The sequence below is a fragment of the Passer domesticus genome, unplaced genomic scaffold (genome assembly GCF_036417665.1).
Source record: "Passer domesticus isolate bPasDom1 unplaced genomic scaffold, bPasDom1.hap1 HAP1_SCAFFOLD_37, whole genome shotgun sequence".
Lineage (NCBI taxonomy): Eukaryota > Metazoa > Chordata > Aves > Passeriformes > Passeridae > Passer > Passer domesticus.
Window position 1 is genome coordinate 2,693,699 of NW_026990149.1, and position 17,237 is coordinate 2,710,935.

The window sequence follows — 17,237 nt, forward strand, 5'->3', positions numbered from 1 at the left end:
GGACCCTCGTGGCTTGGGGTCAGCCTTTGCTGGGGAGCTGCTGCTGCTCCCACCCAAGTGCTTTGCTCTCCTGCACTCCCACTTCTCTCTGCAAATCTGTGCCTTATGAAACCATCTGCTGGCCTTGTCTCTCCCTGGGGCTGCAGGCAGTGTTTGCTGCGGACACCCAAAGAGGTGTCAGAGGAAAACATCACAGAGGAGAAAAGCACAGAGGAGGTGAAGGGCTTTGGTGGAGGTGACACTGCCCTCCTGAGCAGCATGGTCCAGGAGGAGATGGCAAAGGTGCCAGAAGAGCCCATGCTGTTCTCCAATGACGTTTTTTTCATCGAGCCAATGGTAAGTGATAGCTGAGAACCTCATTTTCCTCCTCCTCCTCTTCCTCCTGCTCCTCCCAAGCACCCAACCCCAGCCCCCCCTTGCCCCGGCTGCGGTCACTGGGCAGATCCTCAGCTGGCCCCATGTGCTGGGAGGGAGGACATGGAGTTTCTGGAGTGGCTGCAGAGCTCCCTGCTGAAAGCATTTCTGCCCTGGAGGGTCAAGGCAGGGCTGGGAGCCTGACAAAGCCGAGCTCTGCTGCCAGGGCTGGAGCTCAGGGCACTCCGTGCGTGTCCCTGCAGTGTCACAGGGAGCAGTTCTTGTAGGGAGGGGCTGCCCCCACACGTGGGGCTCAGCAGAGGCTGTTGCAGCACTGCCAGCTCACACACTGACCTGAAGCTGGCAATGGTTGGCTGGGAAAAGGAGGCCAAACTCAGCCCAAGGTTAATCCCAGAAATGCCAATGGCCTCCTGTAACCACGCCTTGCACTATTTCTGAGTCTGCCTTCCAGTGTCATCTGTGAGCCTGGACACAAGGCTGGAAGGTTTCACTGGGCCTTTTGAGTTCTCCTGCACACAGGGACAGAAAACCTTTTCCTTTTCTGTTTCTGCAAGCAAACTGCCACGTGCTGCCATCAGCCAGAGCCCTGATTCTGAGCACTGGCATTATGAGAGATGATGAATGCCTGGTGTCTGCACACTGCAAAATCCCTTCTCCCCTTGGAGAAAAGCCCAGAATAATCCCAACCTCTGCTTTCTTTCAAAACAGATTAACTAGTGTTTGTATTTCAAGGAAGGGGCTCATGTTCTCTTCTTGGTTACTGCTATGGCCCATCTAAGGCCAAGAGGCAGCAGTGCACAGGGGCAGTTGCATCCCAGTGCAGCTGACAGCAGCATGATGTGAGCAAGAGCTTGTGTCAGAGCAGTAGGAATCTTCTGGAGAGTGGGAGCTGATCAGCTGAGCATTGAGAGCTTCCAGCACTGTGTTGAGCTGCCTTTGGAGGGTTTCCTTGGGCTCCTTGTGTTGTTCACTCATCATTGATGCTCTAAACAAAGGCTGACAGGACTGTGGTTGAAAACAGGAAATGTGAAGTTAAAGAGACATGTTTTTCTGTCTCTTTGTGTTGCAGGAGGGAGAAATCGGGCCGAATTGTTCAGCCGAAATCCAGGTGACCTTCAAACCCCTGGCAGCTCTGGAGTATGGAAGTGTGGCTTACTGCAGCATCTCAGGTGCAGCTCCTGTGCCCTGCTTCTCTCCCCCTCAGTGCAGCCATGGTGCAAGCCTGAGCCCACTGGGCTGTCCTGGCAGTGCTGAGAAGAGTCCCTGGCCAGCAGGGCAGTGCTGGCACATCCCCAGTGGCCCTGCAGCTCCCAGGGAATGTCCCGTGCAAGGCCAGGGCTCAGAGTGCTGTGTCTGGGTTCCTGAACCCAGCACAGCCCAGGCAGTGCAGGGAGAGGTTTTGATGCCATGCCTTTGCCAGCATTTCCTCAAAGGCCAGAGAGCTGCAGAGCAGAGCAGCTTTAGTGAACAAGCACTAAGCCCCTGCAGGCCCCTGGCCTCCAGGATGGCTCCACTGGACATGGATCCATCATCAGGTGGCAGGAGCTGGGTTAGAAATGTGCTCCCTGAGCCTGGCTCAGCTCCCACTGGCCAGACAGCACCAGAGCAGAGGTGGCTGAGCCCCACTGAGCCCAGGCTGTTGGTAGAAGGAGCAGCCTTGGCCAGCAGCTGCTTCTCTCCCTGTGTGGGAGCTGTCACCTTGCAGCTCTCCGTCTGTGGAAACAGAGCCCAGTGCTGAGGGTCAGAAGGTGAGGACTTGGGCAACAAAGTCCTGTGCTGCTGGGCCAGGTAGTTTGGTAATTGCCAAGCTCTGGATGAGCTTTGTGCCTTCACTGAATGGATTTCCAAGCTCCTCTAGGTGCATGGGAAGGAAAGCACAGAATCCTAGGATGTTAAGGATGGAGTGGACCTTAAAGATCATCTAGTGCCAAGTCCCCTGCCATGGGCAGGGACACCTCCCCCTAGAGCAGGTAGCTGCAAGCCCCATCCAGCCTGGCTTTGAACACTTGCAGGGCTGGAACCTGCAAAACTTCCCTGGGGAACCTGCTCCAGTGTCTCACCACCCTCACAGGAAAAAATGTCATCCCAAATATCTAACCTAAATTTCCTTTCTTTCAATTTCTACCCATTACTCCTTGGCCTGCCACTCCAGGACCCCAGAGATGTTTGAAACTCAGCAAACAGGTGGCTCCCATTGGAAACCAGCCTGAGGAATGGGTTAGGAATTAGAAGTCAGCCCCAAGGGATATCTGCTGAGGGAAGAGAAGGGTCCATATCTTCTCCTGCAGCATCAGGAGCTGGGTGCATCCAGCTCAGAGTCAGGGACTAGCGCTGAGGCAGCCTGGAAAAGACAGTGTGACAGAGGGAATGCTTGTACTGAAATGGACATCTCTCCCCAGGCCGTGAGAGCAGGCTGCCCCTGCAGCTCAGAGGGGAAGGCCAAGGACCCTTGGTTGAACTCAGCTGTGACACTCTGGACCTTGGGGACATTTTTGTCAACACCCCCCATGTCTGTGAGGTGAGCAGCAGGGCTGGGGATGGATGCTGATGGCTCCTGAGGCAGCAGCAAGCCTGGTGGAGCTGTGGAATTCCTGCCAAGCTGGGCAGTTGTGAGCAGGGAATATTTGATGTGCTGGTCCAGTCTGGGGGGTCAGAAAGGTGTGTCTGTTGTTCATGAAGGCCCAGCCCCTGCTTTTGGGCAGCCTTCCTTAGGGATCAGCTGGGAGGCTTCCTGCAAAACAAGCCCTTGGCAGGTGAAACCAGCACTGGGTGCAAAAGCTGCATGTTCAGGGGCTTTTGTGGCGGTGCCAGACACAAGGCACCTTTGGACTGGGCTCTGCAGAAGCAGCTGGAACCAACTGGCTGCCTTTGAGCTTCAGTCCACTGCCAACAGCTTCCAGTCAGGGTCTCCTGCTCTTTCCTGGAAGTCCCAGGAAAGCCTTGGGAGTTCTGTCCCTTGCTGACAGTCACTCACTTCAGCCTTGGTGCATCTCTGGCTCTGGAAAGAGAAAAGTGTTCCTGGGAATAAAGCAAAGGATTTTTCTTCCTCTTTGCCTCCCCCACAATAGTGCTTATCTTGCAAAAAAATCATGAGAGAGCAACTGAAAAGAGGTAGAAAATGAGGCACTACATCAGGGCAGACACTTTCAAAAGCTTGGCTGGGGAAGAGAAAGACACCTTGAGTTTTCTCTACCAAAAGATGGTGCTGTCTGTACATTTTGATGCTGATGCCTCATTACCAATGTCTTGTTTTCATGGTGTGGGAAAAGGTGAATGAGTGGATGGTGCTGTTGGAGCTGTGCTGGCTGGGGCAGCAGCAGCTCAGTGCTGATTCACTAGGCAGCTGCAATCACCCCACGTTGCTCTCAGGGCCAGGTCTCCATGAGCAGGGTGATGCTGCCCAGAGGTGCACTGCTCTGTGTCCATGGGATAAGCCCAGGGTGACCGCAGGTCTGTGCAGCTGCCACTGCTTTGCATGAAAACCCAAAGGCAGAACTTGTCCTCTTGTATCTTTTGACTTCTGCCATTCAGCAGCACAAAGCATCTTCTGCCTTTTCTGGCTGTTCATTGCATCCTTAGACAATAGCTCCCAAGAAGGGAAGATTCCACATGGATTTCCACTTGGCTTTCTTGCTGCTGCAGGTGAACCTGATCAACCAAGGAGCTCTTGATGCTCCCTTCAGCTGCATCCCTTCAGCCACAAAGGTGGCCTTGGGCTTCAAGTTGGCACCCCAGGAGGGCATCATTGCAGCACGTGGGAGCCAGACTCTCCAGATCTCCTTCAGTGCCACCGTGTTGGGGAGGTTTGAGGAAGAATTCCGGTTCAGTGTGGCTGGATCTCCTACGCCTGCCATCCTGACCATCAAGTAAGGACCCTGGGAGCTTGGTGGGCACATCTGGAGCTGTCTCTGGGACATGCCCCAGCTGCCTCCTGTTGGGGTGGAGCAGAGAGAAAAGGTGTTTGCTGAGGTCTTCATCTCTGCTCTGATGCTGGCATTGCCTTAGTGGGAGGATGCCTCCTGCCCTGTGTGGTACCTGGAGCTGGAATGACTCCTCTCTGCAGGGATCTCCCTCTGCCCTGGGCCATGGCAGGCAGTGGGATGGATCAGCTTTGGGCAGCAGCTGCTCTGGGATGTCCCAGCTGAACAGCCAGCAAGGCCCCCAGGGCTTTGGAGATGGGCCAGCCTGGGGCATTCTGCAGCAGCAGCAGTGCTTTTAAAAACTTCTGTCAATAATCCATGCCAGATGGGCAGCAGCAGCCTCACCTCACCTCTCATGGCCATGCTGTGGGGCACAAGCCGTGCTCCCAGCTGCTGTGCCCAGAGTGCTCTGGTGCCTCCTGTGCACAGCCAGGCAAGGGCTGATGTGGGAGTCAGGGAACTGTGCAGCAGGAACTGTGCCAAGGACTTGGGCATCATCCCCTGGGCTGGTGCCATGGCAAGAGATCATCCTGGCCCAGCACAAGGGACAAGGGGTGATCACAGGGGAGGCAGAGCTCAGTGCTCAGCACCACAGCAGCACGAGGCCTTGTCCCTGCCAGCCTGAGCCTTGTGCTGCTAGGATAATGCAGTGGGAGCAGGAGAGCTGATGCTGGCTGCTCTGCAGCTTTGGAACTAGGCTGCTGCTCTGGGGAGGCACTGGGGCAAGGCAGTGAAGAAATGAAAGCAATCTGCACTGGATTATAGCAGTAAGATAAGGGAGATGGATGAAAAAGAACAAGGAAGTTATTACTTCGCAAGAACAAAGTGGTGAGTAGGTCTGCCCCCAGTGGAGAAAGAATGATGATGGCTTTGTTTTTGGAGGAAAAGTGCTGCTTTTTTATTTTGGAGATCAAGAGGGAACCTTCCACCATCCAATAATTGATTCTCCTCTGTCCCTCCCCTAAACTGGTGATGGGGTGATTGTGCATCAGCAGCTTTCTCCTTGAGCGAGGGCAGGTGTCTCTTGTTGAGATGTGTGGAGCAGAGCCAGGGGCAGTGCTGTGAATCCAAGAGAAGGCACAGGTCACTGGGCCTGGATTTTTAACCACAAGGCAGAGTGGGCATGGATTGGCATCAGCCATGAAATCAGCTGGGGAGTGTTGTGCAGCTTCAAGTGCTGCTTTCAGTGGGTGTTGGTGGCTTTTGCAGTGTGTCTGCTGAGTTCAAGGACAGGTGAGGTGCTGTGCTAGATTCAGGACCCCCTTGTTTGGTTGTTGAAGCTGTTGCTCTTGGCTGTGCCAGCTGGTGCACTGATGACAAGCTGGTCCTTTCCTCTAGGATTCATCTGTGCCCTGTGTAGAAGTGTTGCTGCTCTTTTCAGAGGATGTTTGGGGCTGCCCTGGGTTCATGTGTCAGAACTGTGTCTGTAATGATGGTGTGGGTCAAACTCTGCTGAGAAAGCTCCTCCGTGGGAACAGCAGCTCCAGCTAAGAAGTAGCAAAGCAGGAACCTGTGTCTGGCAGGGCTGGTTACAGAAGTTTGTGGGGACACCTTGATGTCCATCCCATTGCAGATGGGGAAAGTGAGGCCCGGAGCCATGTCTGGCTGTGTGTTCAGGGTCCTTCATGGGACCAGCAGCATCCTGGGGGCTTTTCCTGCCTGCCCTGTGCCCAGAGCCCATCAGTGGCTGTTGGCTGCTGGCCACTTGGCTTTAGCTGCCTCCTGTGCCCAGGGGCACTGTGCTGAGCACATGGTGTGTGCTGGTTTGAAAGGCAGGGTGCCCTGACACCAGGTTGGTGCCCCCGAGCCACGACAGCCGGAGCTTTGCAATTCCTTGAACCAAGGCATTTCCTGCTCTGTCCTCGCCATGCAGGGGCAGCGTCACTGGACCGAGTTTGCACTTCGACCTCCCTGAGCTCGACTTCGGGGACATCTCCTTTGGTGAGTGCTGCCTGGGCTGGGACACAGCGGGAGGGATCTGTGCCTTCCGAGAGAAAAGCATCCCTCCCTCCTGCTCTGCCCCAGCAGCCTCTTCAGGGTGGGAACTGCAGGGCTGCTGGTGCCGCAGGGAGCATTTGGCCATTGTCAGATCAAACAGAAGCAAGGCATAGAAAGTCAGGATTTTCTGGTGTCTCTGTCCTGCTTGAAAAGACAGATGTCTGCCAAGGAAGGTGGGAATCTTCCTGGAATGGAAAGATGAGCCCCTCCCTCCAAATGACAGGGCTCCCTGGCAAAACTGTGGGAAAAGGAATAACAGTTCTTTCCTAGACCATATCAGGAGAGCCCAGAGAACAAGAGCAGACGTTTGCCAGCTGCCAAGTCCCGTTTTTGTCCTTTGGTGCAGTGAGGATCCCAGCAGGAGAAGCTGTGGGCTCTGGCAGGGCAGTGATCCCCTGCCAGCCGGCAGCGGCAGGGAAGGAGGGAAGGAGGGAAATGCTCCTTTTGCAAAGGGACAGAGGGCAGGGGGATGTGGGCAGTGCCTCAGAGCAGCAGGCAGCAGCGGGGAAGGCAGGCAGGGTGGGTGCCAGGCTGAGCTGCAGCCAGGGCAGTGCCGGGGCCAAGCACACAACCTCCCGCAGCAGCACGCGGCCGAGCTCCCATCCCCGAGCGGGAGGAAGGGAAGCTCCGCTCCCTGCCCAGCCTCAGCTCCCACTGCACAGCGCCCACGGCATCACGCCACAGCTGCCAAAAACCCCCAAGGGAAAAGCCCACCCCCAGGGCCAAAACCCCCAAAACCCCTATCCCCCTTCCCAGACCAAGGGGAGCATTCACTACCAAGCCTAAGCCCAGAACAAGGAAGGTCATGGACTTTTTAAGGAAACTACTTGCCTTTCCTGAGCTGCTTCTGTCCACCCCTGCATCACCATGGAGGCACTTGTCAAGTTGCCTTTTTGAAGAAATGAAACAAGAAAGGCAAGAGATGGAACTATGGTTCTGAACCAGGAGATCGATCCTGCTGGATCTGCTTTCATTCCTAAGGTCTCTTCAGCTGAAGGCAGCTGTTGTATCTTTGCTTCTTTGGAACTGTTGACTGTTGTCTGCATGCAGTGAGCTCAGTCTCATTGGAGGTTTTGCCATCTGTGTTTGTCCTTGTTGTGCCTCTCTTGCCTCCCTGCTGGAGTCACTGCTGGAGCTGGCAGTGCTCACTGGGATGGGCACAGAGAAACTCTGGGTTGCAGCTGCAGTTGTTTTTTCTCCCCATCTGTGTTCCAGTGCCTCTTGGTGAGCAGGCCCAGGGAGAAGTCTCCTCCCCACAGAGCTGGCCAGCCCAGCCAGATGTCCACTGCAGAGCAGCTTGTGGCTGCTCTCCAGGATCTGCAGGACATCCCCACCATGAGTGGCTACATCTCTGGCTTTCCAGCATGGAAAGCAAATCCCAGAGCTCCAGTGGGGTAAAGCCTTGCAGGCTGCAACCCCAGTGAGCAGCATGGGTGTGATGTCCCCATTTGTTGGGTGAGGTGGGACCTGGTTCCTCATTGCCAATCTCCAAGCAAGGCTTGGGTGTGCCCCCAGTTGAGTGGGCTCTGAGCTGTCTCATGCTCAGTCTGTTTGGCTCAAACCAAGAGATGCCTTTAGGATCCTGCAGAGAGAAGCTGCATTGGGCTGCTTTGCCTCACGTTCTAGTTCCTGATTCCATCCTCTCTTTTGCTGCAGCTTCTTCTCAATGCTGACTCACTGTTTATCTATCTTGAAAAGGGTGGGAGTGTTGGCAGGCTTAACAGGGAATTTGACAGCTTGAATTCTCAGAGGAAATGCTCAGTCTGGGTGCACACTCATCACTGGGAGATCACTGGTGCTGGTTTGGGGCAGGTGAGGCAGCTCCTCCCCATCGCCAAGAGAGAAACTTGCAGTGTTCAGCAGGGCTAGGAGTGGGCATTTTCAAGGCTGCAGTCTGCAATCTGTGTCAAAGGGAACTGAGTGACGATTCATTCCTCATGCAGCTTCTGGGTGAGCTGTAGTTCAGATAATCCAGAGCTAAACTCCAGTGCCACTTTCATTGTGCCAGGCCATTCCCAGCAGGAGTCAGGCCACAATGGGAGCCTCAATGGATGTTGGTGTCCTTTCCTAGGCTTTCCCTACACCCAGCGCTGCCGGCTCACTAACAGCTCCCCGGTGCCCGTGACGTTCCAGCTCCGCATGTCGTTCGATGGCACGCAGCCGGCTGTGGACAGCGTGGATCAGATCCGCTGCCACAGTGACCCAGCCTGGAGGAAGGGCGTTCACTTGTATGTGGAGCCCCGGGAGTTTACCATCACTCCCAGCCAAGGGACCATCCTGCCCCAGGGACACCAGGACATCCAGGTACGGGCAGAGTGCAGCCAGAGACGCTTCAGCACCAGGGCTGCAGCTGCACTGGAGCGTGGGAGGGCTTTAGCTCTGCTGCCAGCTTTGAGCATGGTGTGAGTGAGAGATCTGCACTGCTCTGAGGCCTCTGCTAGCTGCCTTACTCGGGATGTTCCTCAAGGAGCACTGTTTTCTTTCCAAAATCATATGCTGAGGTCACATACCATATGGTCAAGGCCAGAAGTCACTCTTGGGTTCTTGAGAGCCATTTATTTGATTGCAAGTGGGCAGAGCAAAGATGAGGGCAAAAGGTGGCTGTTAGAGAGATGTCATTGTAGAAAGCAGTTAGCTTTCCTTCTTGGTCTGATTTCCCCTCTCCTGGGGAGCAGAAGGATTTGTGTTCACTGCAGGAATCTCCAGTGGGGACAAAAAACTCTGCAGCCATGAACTGCCCAGCACCTGCTGGGCCACACTTTGCCCTCAGCTTCCTGCTGTAAAGCTGAACTCATTGTGTTCAAGTCGGATTTGTTCTGCTTTTATGTCATTGTAGTCAGATGAGAAATTGGGCCTTAATTTGAATACAGTGGTTCATAGAGCTTTAGTCTAATGTTTTAATGTAGCTGAGCTATGCCCTGATAGCAAGGTGTGTTTAAGACATCTGCTATTGCCAGAAGGCTTTTGTTGCTTTGAGACTGTGCTCTACACATGGAGCAGCAGCAGAATTAAGACAAAATCTTCCCTCAAGGGCTGGAGGATATCACACGTGGATAATGAGCTTTTGTAAGGAAGAATTTCCTGTTCTTCTCTTCCACCAGGTGACCCTGTGTTCCAACTCAGTGATGGAGTTCTACAGGAAAATGCTGGTGGATCTGGAGGGTTTTGGCAAGGGAGTGGCATCATTGGTCATCACAGCCAGGTACCAGCCCTTCCCTGGCCTCCCCCAGCCCCTGCCTTGCCCAGGCTTTGCTGGCTGCAGCTGCCGAGGAGAAGTGCTGGTTCATGAGCTCATGTTGTGCCAGCTGGGCATGAGAAGAGCAGAGCTTGGACAGCAGCCTGTGGTGAAAAGCAGCCCTGCTCCCAGCCCAGCAGGGTCCTGGGCCCTTTTCTGAAGGCACCAGGAATGAGATCATTTCTTGACCTGGCTTTTGGTGCTTGAGGTGGAACAAATTTCCCCAGGGCCTCCTCTCCTTCTTGCTGCAAGAGGTGGAGTTGTGCTGGGTGCGAGCACCGTGCATTGGTTTGGGACACAGCAAGCAGCCTGCTGAGAGCCAGGCTCTGGTTCTGTTCATGAGGGCACGTGGCAGGGGGGAAATGGCTGCCAGCAAGAGTGCTGAGGGCAAGGTCTCAGGAGGGGAAAGCAGCCCTTGATGTGGCAGCTCAGCTCTAGATTTTCTCCTTCCCTCTGCTTCCCAGTCTGAGCTTGAATGTTCTCAGGGTTGAGAGCAAAAGTGGTTGTTGCTGCAGCAGAATTCCATCCTGCTGTGCTGCTGTGGGTGTCAGTGGAATGCCAGGAGGGATGCAGTTCCCTGGTGCTGTTCCCTCTCCCAGGCAGAGCCATCCAGGCAGTGCCTGGGCTGGCATTTTGTCAAGCAGGTGGGCTGGGGACAGTCAGTGCCTGGAGCTGTGGAGGGAAGGAGCCAGGGAGCTGTAGGGCCTGGGAGGGGCTGATCAGCCACTCTGGAGGGCAGCTGGTGTCTCGTGCCCTCCAAGGCTGGGGCAAGCAGCTGAGTTCCCAGGCAGGGCAACAGCACCATGGCAGAGAAGGGAGTCATTTTTCCTGGGACACTGGAGTTGTGTGTTCCTTGAGCATTAGTGAGCTCTGATCCTTGTTGGGAAGGCTCCCCCAGAGCTCATGGGTAACTGGGAGTGTTACAGGAGTCCTTGCAAGCCTTCCTGGGGAAAGGAGGGGCTGAGGCAGCTGTGGGACAAAGTGCTCTGCCTGGGGCACTTGGCAGCCTCTGGCTGCTGCCTCTCAGGGTTTGCCCCTCCTTGACAAGACCTGTTGGAGTGGGAAGACGTAGAAGGCAATTATCACTGCAGGGCTGTTCAATGCCCATTTGACAGTGACCAGTGTGTTATGCTCTGTTTTACAATCTTTGCGGGTAAATGTTCTCCAGTATCTCTGATTCCCCTGGGCTCATCTCTTTGTCCAGATGTCTTGTTCCTAAGCTGCAAGTGTCCCCCCACGTGCTGCAGTATGATGAGTGCCTCCTGAAGGTGCCCTACGAGAAGAAGTTCCTGATTAGGAATCCCAGCCACCTGCCTGGCTGCTACGGGCTTATTGAACAGGTTTGGCATCCCATCCACCTCCCCCTCTCAAATATTATTGAGGAGCTTATTAGGGGGGAAAAGGGTTTGGACGTGACCTTGCTGGTTTCTATTCAGTCTTAAAGATCTGCTGAGAACAGGATCCTACCCGAATGTAAACTTGAGGATGCAGTTTAACCTGCTGAGGGAACAGTTGATGTTCTAGTCTTCAGGGTGTTTTCTTGTGGGAGATCTTAGAGGGCTGTGAAAGCTGCTGCATCCACAGACAGCAGTGCCTGTGCTGGCAGTCTCCTGGCAGGATCCCCTGGGAATGCTAAGCCTACAATTCTTGCATCTTGTTTGTGCCTTTTACCTTTGTCCTGGGCATTTTTAAACACGTGTGTCAGTTGCTGTTGCGGTGGATGTTAGGGAGTGTAAAGTTTCTTCAGAGGTGCCTCTGAAGCTGCATTTCATTGTGTCTCTTGCAGAAACGCAAGGAGGACTCTGCTGTGCTCTACTCCAGCCCCAGGCCCTGTGGGATTGTCCAGCCTCACAGCACTGCAGAGATCCCAGTGCTGGTGGAAGTGCAGGCGCTGGGCACGCATCGCACCAATGTTCTCATCGGCGTGTTCGGGGATGAGAGAAACCCACTGGTGAGTGCAGGGGAGATGTGTGCCTCTGTCCAGCTGCTCCTGGCAGGCTGCAAAGGGCACAGGGATTCTTCCGGGGAAAACAGGCACAGGCTGCTGTGGAGAAGGCCAGGAGGGATGGGTGGCACAAACAGCTCGTGCCTCACGGGTGGTAATCTCAGTGTCTGGCACAGAACGTCGTTGGTCTGAGCTGGAATCCAGGGTCACTTTAGTGCATTACTCTTGAAAATGCTGTTAACTTTGGAAACATCTGTTTGAAAATGGCATCTCTCTGAGCGCAAAAGAGGATGTCAGAAGACTTCTGGGAACCTTGAGCTTTCTGTAAAAAAAAGGAAGGCTGGCATTTCAAGAGTGGTTGCAAGGATTGAAACTTAGATTAAAACATAAGGAAATGACAATGGCAAGTTGCCTGGATGGCACCAAACATCTGAACCTGGGCCATTGTGGCACTGCATGTAAATCAGTGAACAGGAAGGACAGGCAATGCTGGCTGTGCCAGGGAGCCTGAAGTTTGACAGAACAGTTTCTTTCAACTCTGAGGCTGCTTACCTTAAAGAGGAGGGTTTCTCCCCACCAGAGGAACCAGTTGTTTAACTGTCAGCCTGGCCATAACTAGAGACTTCTTGCAAAGCTTTTACCTTTGGGCCAATCCTTTGTAGTTTGAAAGGTTCTCTTACCTTGATCCTTTTAAGTTTGGAGGTGAACATGTAATTATCTTTTTCTTTTTTCCCAAAAGCCCAGCATTTCAGCTGGAGAGTGGTAGCTGTCCCTAAAGAAATACCTTGAGCAGGGATGAGCTGTTTAAGGTTTTTTAGTTTTCCCTGTTGTGGTTTGTTTGGGGTTTTTTTTTAACTCTTTCTTGCCTGCTTCCTGGGACAGAGAAAAAAGTTATGGAGCTCTGGACGGCTGGCAGAAACCTCCCCAAGCCCAAGGCTGATGGAGTCTGGCAGGATCCCAGCACTACAGCCGATGTATGTATGTCTGTATGCATGGGGAATGCCACCTGAGTCCCCTGGGAGTGTTGGAAAATGTCAGCCAAGCCCCCAGCAGTGTCAGGGAAACATTCCTGATAAATACCTGGTGGAGCTGCAGAGTTTCTGGCGTTGGGCCCTGGGGGGGCTGTGCTGGCTGTGCTGGCTGTGTCTGCCCCTGGATGTCTCAAATCTGCCCTTTTTGCTTGCCTTCTCTGTCTTTTCCTCTCCCACTGTGCTTTTTGCATGCCCACAAGGTGTTCATCCCTGTCCTCTGCAGTTCCTCAGTGCAAGCAGTTGCAGCTGCTGCAGCAGCTCAGTGTCATTCCTGGGCTGCCTTTAGAGCAGACCTGCTCCAGCCTGGATTGGGAAGGGCTGGATCAAAGCATTTCTCAGTTCAAGGTGCCAGCAGCCAGCCAGGGGCTGCATCCTGACCAGGAGCTGCTGGTGCAGGTGTCCCTCCCTCCCACTGCAGGTCTCTGTTCACAGTTATCTTCTTTTCCAGAGATGAGCTTCATCCACCTAAATTCAATCCCCAACCACCAAAGGAGATGAGAACATGTTTGGATTGCCCAGCGTCTCGATGGAGGCACTTCAAGGCTGGAAAGCAGGAGGCAGCCACAGCCCTGACTGAAGAGCAGGATTTGACCCAGTCTTCAGGAGTAGAGGTAGATTTTCTTGTACACCTACTGCTTGTGCTGCCTCCTTAGCCTGCCACCAGCAAGTCATGCTCCTGCTGAGCTCCCTTTTTGCTGCCCTGCTGTCCTGTGCCCTGACAGTGGCTGGGCAGCAGGGCCAGTGGCTGGACATGGGGGAGTGGCAGGGAGAAATAGGAGAGTTTTCCTTGGAGAAGCTCACTCAGATCCTACAGGCCTGTGTTGAGTGTGGCATTTTTTGCCTTGTTGCCTTCCCAATGCAAGATGAGGCTTTTATCTGCATCATGATGGGAAGAGCTGCAGCTTCCTTGCCACAGCAAGCTGGGATGAGTCCTGATCTCCATGTGCCCTCTTCCCAGCCCAGCCAGACTCCCTGTTTGCAGGTCTCTGCTGTCACCCGAGAGCTGCTCTTGCACTGCTGGCCCTGAAGCTGTCTTACAAACTGAGACTTGGCAAAGTGGCTGTTTCTTCCTGCAGGCGTAGGGAATGGCTTGTTTTTCAGGTGCCACCACAAGCTCCTGCAAACCCTCACCTCCCAGCAGGCCTGGAGGGATTCAGGTGCTGCGTGGACGCACCGCACACTGCCCTGGAAGCGGAGAAGGGAAGAGGGAATCTGTCTCCCTTGCACACTGTCAGTGTGGCAAGCAGGGCTGGAGCTGCCAGTGCCACTGGTGGCCCTGAGCATTGGCCACAGAGGGGCCTCCCATCCCTGCAGGCCCAGCACAAAGTGCTGCTGGAGCAGCTGGGTGTTGGAGAGGCCGTGCAGGACACGTTGTGGGGCTGCCCAAGGACGCTGTGCAGCACCTATGGAGGGCACTGCTCCCCCTGCAACTCCTCAGGTGGTCCAGAGGAAATTTTTGCAGGAGCTTTTGCTGTAGCACCTTGAGGAAGCAGCATTTAAATCAGAGAGAGAGGGGAAGAGCCTCAGGAGTCAGATGAGCTGGGCTGGGAGTCCTTTGCTCAGCTCCAAGAGCTCTCACTCTGAGTCTCCTCCTTTTCTAAAAGCAGTAAGTTTTGAAACTTTTTCAAGGCAAGTTGTGCATCAGAGAGAATTTCTAGTGCCAGGAGACATCCCAGTTCACTTTCATGTCATGTACTCATGAATGCATTGACCCGTGAGGATGGGAGAAGATTTTCCCCATGGTCCCTGCACTGGTCAGTGGCATGGATGCAGGATGAGATCAGGGTGATTCTGTCAGTGTTTGGGGAATAGGCCCCTCTGGCTGCAGCTGCACTTTGCTCCAAGGTGCTCTTCTGCATCCATTTCCATGCTCAACAGCTCCATCTCTCCTGTCTTCCATGCAGGCTTCCAGTATCCTGCCAGTGTCAGGTGTGCTGCAGCCAGGAGAGAGCCAGCAGGTCTCCTTGCCCTTCTCTGGCCACCTCAACAGCATCTCCAGTGCCACGGCGCTGTGCCACGTGGAGGGAGGCCCCAGCTCCGAGGTGCTGGTGCCCGGGGAGGCCTCACGTGTCAGCTGCTCCCCGAGCCCCCAGGAGATCAACTGTGGCTCTGGGGCACCTCTCAGGGAGAGGTGAGTAAGCCTGCCATGGGTTCCTGCTCTCCATGGGTTACTGTCCCTGCAGGGCTTCCCTGCTCCAAGGACTCTGAGCTCAGAGGTGCTGCATAGCAAAGGCCAGAAGCAGCACAGGGATGGCCACTCTTAGCTCCCTGGCTCCCAAGAGAGGAAGCACCTTCTTCTGTTGGGACAGAGCATCTTCTTCTCTAGTTTAGTGGTGAGCCCTCCTGGCTCAGATGCTGCCTGCAGGGAGCTGGGCTCTGGCCCTGCCTTGGCACTGCCTCTAGAGGTGTCTTTAGCTCCATGGTGTTGAGTCACATCTTCTTCATCATCTCCCTTCTTCACCAAAACAGTGGGATTGTGGTGTGGGCAGGCGTGGGGCACAGACCAAACCTTGGTTTGGGTGCTGGTGCTGCCACAGATGAAGTCCTTGCAGTGCTGATCTGCCAGGGTTCTCCTGATGGTGGGACAGCAGCCATAAAAGCTCCTGTCCTTGAGGCTCCCCTTCAGCTGCAGCAGTGAGCAAGCACAGGAGAAGCTCTGCTCCAGCAAGGCAGCCCAGCTCAGGACACACAGGCAAAGTGTGGAGCTGGGAGTGGAGGCTGCTTAAAGCAAGCCTGTGCATCAGGACTTCCTTCAGGCCAGGCTGAAGTTGGTTTCGTGGGGAGGAGAGGGACGAGGCTGCTTCAGATGGTTTCCATGGCAGACAGCACCAGCTGGCTTGGTCACAGCTGGCTTCCAGCAGGAAATCTGGCTGACAAGAGCCTGTCTTGCAGGAGAGCAGTTCCTCCAGCCTTTGCTTTCTGACTGATAGGACTATTCTCATTTAGGATCAGGCTATGAGTCATTAATACCGAGGCTCTCGGACAGAGACTCTCTAACTCGTTAAAGTTAGAAAGTGGTATGTTTATTAACCCCGGTGGGCGGCACCAGAGTCGTCCCTACAAGGCGTGACCATGCTGTACGAGGTTCTTTGCCCTCTCTTTATTTCCCAGGATCTTACATACAACATATGTGCACAACCCCAGCACTTTCCCTCCCTGCTCTGTATTAAAATGAGGTCATTAGTCCTTCACACCTGTGCAATTCTTCTCTGGAATTGGGTTGGTGGTCTCCTATTGGGCCAGTGGTCTTAAGGGATGAAGTCAGGAATGTCTTCATCAGGTCTCTGTGACCCTCTGGCACCATCCAAGGTCCCCTGCTTAGTGACTGATTGACATAAAGCCCAGGTGCTAACCATTGTTCTACGGGTTTCAGTATGTTCTTCTAACAGTTCACTTACTCCACTTCCTTCTATCAAGAAGCTCATCATGGTAAATAATATAACAATCAGCTCTGGCTTAAGCATCTAATCATCATTAACCTATGGTCTACCTGTCTAACTGACATCCTGATCAATGTGAATTGCTTCTAAGCCTCAGGTGAAATCTGAACTCTTTAAATTCTTGCTTCAGCTGTGCCCAGGGAGAAGGGAGCTGAATGAGCTGAGTAAGAATTGCAGGAGAGATCAGCAGACGTTGGCACTCTGTGCTCTGCTTGAAACTGGGAAGTCAAGAGACAAAGGGCGTTTTCAGGCACAGCGCAGAGAGCTGGTGGATCAGCCTTTGGCAGTGGGCTGGAGGTGTCTGGCTGTGCCTGGAGAGGGAGCTTGCACAGTCAAGCCCTTCTGATGGCAAGGCTCAGGTTTGGCTGGTCCTGGAGGTGCCCTTCCACCACTGCCCTCCCTTGGGATGTTCCCAACCTCTGTGGGTTGAGGAGAATTCACGGAAATGGTCTGGCGCTGCTGCCTGGCCTCAGGGTCAAGGAATGAAGTGCAGGGCCAGCCAGGACGAGTGAGCCCAAGGTTCTGGTGGTGACTCTCAGCCATGTTTTCTGTTTTGTCTGCAGAAGGGAGCTGAAGCGGCCGGCTCCAAAGCTTGAGGAGGAGGCAAAAGCCTTGGAGGAGGAAGAGAGGCAGAAGGAGAAAGAGAAGCAGAAGAAAGAAAAGAAGGGTGTCTCTGTGGGGAAGGAACCTCCAAAAGCAGAGAAGGGGAAAACCAAACCCCCAGAGAAGAAGGAAAGCAAGGCCCCAGAGAACAAGGACACCAAAATCCCACCAAGGAAGGAAATCAAAGAACCAGAGAAGATGGAAAACAAACTTCCAGAAAAGAAAAACAAACATCCAGAAAAGAAAGAAACCAAAATCTCAGAGAGGAAGGAAAGCAAAGCCCCAGAGAAGAAGGAAAGCAAGGCCCCAGAGAAAAAGAACACAAAAGCATTAGAGAGGAAGGAAACTAAATTCCCTGAGAAGAAGGAAACCAAAGCCCCAGAGAGGACGGAAAGCAAACTCCCAGAAAAGAAATACAAACCTCCAGAAAAGAAGGAAACCAAATTCCCAGAGAGGAAGGAAAGCAAGGCCCCAGTGAAGAAGGACACCAAAGCATTAGAGAGGAAGGAAACCAAATTCCCAGAGAAGAAGGAAAACAAAGCCCCAGAGAAGATGGAAAACAAACTCCCAGAAAAGAAATACAAACTTCCAGAAAAGAGGGAAACCAAATTCCCAGAGAGGAAGGAAACCAAAGTCCCGGAGACGAAGGAAATCAAAAGCCCAAAGAAGGAAAGCAAAGCCACAGAGAAG

At 53.8% G+C, this 17,237-nt stretch overlaps 1 long non-coding RNA gene and 1 pseudogene across 1 annotated transcript; both read left to right on the plus strand.

Moving 5' to 3' along the window:
- The window catches only part of LOC135292575 (zinc finger protein 208-like), an 837,577-nt pseudogene that overhangs the window by 562,967 nt on the left and 257,373 nt on the right, over positions 1-17,237 (plus strand).
- On the plus strand, positions 11,364-13,108 carry LOC135292611 (uncharacterized). The gene is made up of 3 exons (XR_010354841.1): positions 11,364-11,479; positions 12,356-12,447; positions 12,953-13,108. It is a non-coding gene; the product is annotated as an uncharacterized LOC135292611 (long non-coding RNA).